We start from the raw sequence: 2,004 nt of genomic DNA on the forward strand, positions 1-2,004 counted from the left end.
CAATCTTCAACAACAATGTAGATGCAGAGCCTTACTTTCTGAATAGGAAGAGATCTTGGAACACTTACTAAAGGCAATAGCCTTCAGTATGGATGGCATCTCAGGGTGTCTGTTGCTGGTTCCTGAGTCCACTGCAGCTCATAGTGACCCTAGGAACAGAGGACAAAATATCGCTTGGTCCTTACAACAATTGCCATCTTTGAGCCTGTTGTCGCAGCCCCTGTAACAATCCTCACTGAGGACCTTCCTCTCTTCAGCTGCCCCCCACCTTTACCAGATCTGATGGCCTTCTCCAGAATCTGGTCCCTGTTGACAAAGTGTCCAAAGTTCACATGATGAAACTCTTCCCACCTCTTGAGTCTATGAAGCATCCTGGCAGCATGTCTTCCAAGAGGGAAAAAAAAAACAAACCCAACTTGTTCATTTTTCTGCACTTCATTCTATGGTAAAACTTCAACATCATAACTCAAAAGCATCAGTTCTTTTTTCATCTTATCTGTTTTGGATGTATAAGAGGCAAATGGAAACATCACAGCTTTGGCCAGGCAAACCCGAGTCTTCGGTGGGACATCTTGGTTCGTGAACACTCTTACAGGATCTTTTGCTGCATTTTTTCCCCAGTGCAGCACATCATTGACTTGTTTCTTGCTGCTTCCATGAGTGTTAAGATCTAGATAAAATAAAATTCTTAACAATTTCAATCTTTTCTGTGTTTATCACGATGTTTATTATTGATCTACTTGTGAAGACTTTTGTCTTTATTTGAAGTATATACTCTGTACAGAGGGCTGAAGTCTTGAATCTTCATCAGCAAACCCTTTGCCTCCTCTTTTACATTCAACAAGGCTATGTCATCTGCACGTTGCACGTTGTTAATGATTCTTTAATCCTGATGCCTTATTCTTCATCTAATCCAGATCCTCAGATTATTTGCTCAGCATGCAGATTAAGTATGATGAAAGTATACAACCCTGACACATACCTTTCCAACGTTAAACCATGCAATATTCCAGTATCCCCTTGCTCTGGTCTAATCAATGTCTCTTGGTCTGTGTACAGGTTCCAAGTTAACACAGTCCTGTGTTCTGGAATTCTCATTCTTGGCAGTGTTATAATTGACTCTGATCCACACATCTGGATGTCTCTGTGCTCCTCGACATAAAGCAAATAAAAATACACTGGAGCGATAAGCAGGATCATGATAAATGGAGAAAAGATTACGACTGTAAAAAACTTCATTTTACTTTCTACCATCAACCCTCATGGTAGCAGCAGTCAAATCCAATTGTGAATCACATTGGGCAGACCTGCATGAAAGAACTTCTTCAGATTGCTAAAACACAAGACGGTCCTTTTGAGGACATTTGGGTATGACCACCTCAAGCCATGAATGGGAAAACTGAGTAATGAGTAAGGAAGACTGAAGAGAAAGTGATGCCCTTGCGTTGTGGTGTTGGAGATGAATACGGAATATCCCACAGGCTGTCAAAAGAGCAAGGAAATCCATGTTGAAGTGGAGCGGCGGCCAGGTCTTCCCAGGAGCTAAGGATAAGCTGGGGCTGCATTTACTCTGGGGAGGTTGTGATCTGACTGTATTGTTAACTTTTTGTTGCGGTTTGGATAAAAATTTGCAGAGCAAGTTAATTTTTTATGCACTAATTTATACAAATTTTGTTTTGTGACTTTATTTTCAATTCCTTCAAGGTCACAACACGCTTTCTGCTTTCTCCCCGAGTTCTTCATCTGCATTTACACTTCTTCCTGTCTTCGGAGCTGTCATTGTGGGGTGAACTCTGTTTTAGTTTCATACGGTTGATTGTTCTGAAAACACCCCCTTCACGTTACTACTTACTTTATAGGTGTGTCTCCTGGTTGACTGAAAGTTGACTAAGGGGTGGGATCAATTCTAGTCCTGAAGGATATTTAAGGGCCATGGTCTTGCAGGGAGCAGCCACTAGATTCTATGACAGCAGTGTTTCTTTAGGGTTTAAGTTGCTCCACATT

The sequence above is a fragment of the Elephantulus edwardii genome, unplaced genomic scaffold (genome assembly GCF_000299155.1).
Source record: "Elephantulus edwardii isolate Elephantulus edwardi_28Jun2011 unplaced genomic scaffold, EleEdw1.0 scaffold00003, whole genome shotgun sequence".
Classification (NCBI taxonomy): Eukaryota; Metazoa; Chordata; class Mammalia; order Macroscelidea; family Macroscelididae; genus Elephantulus; species Elephantulus edwardii.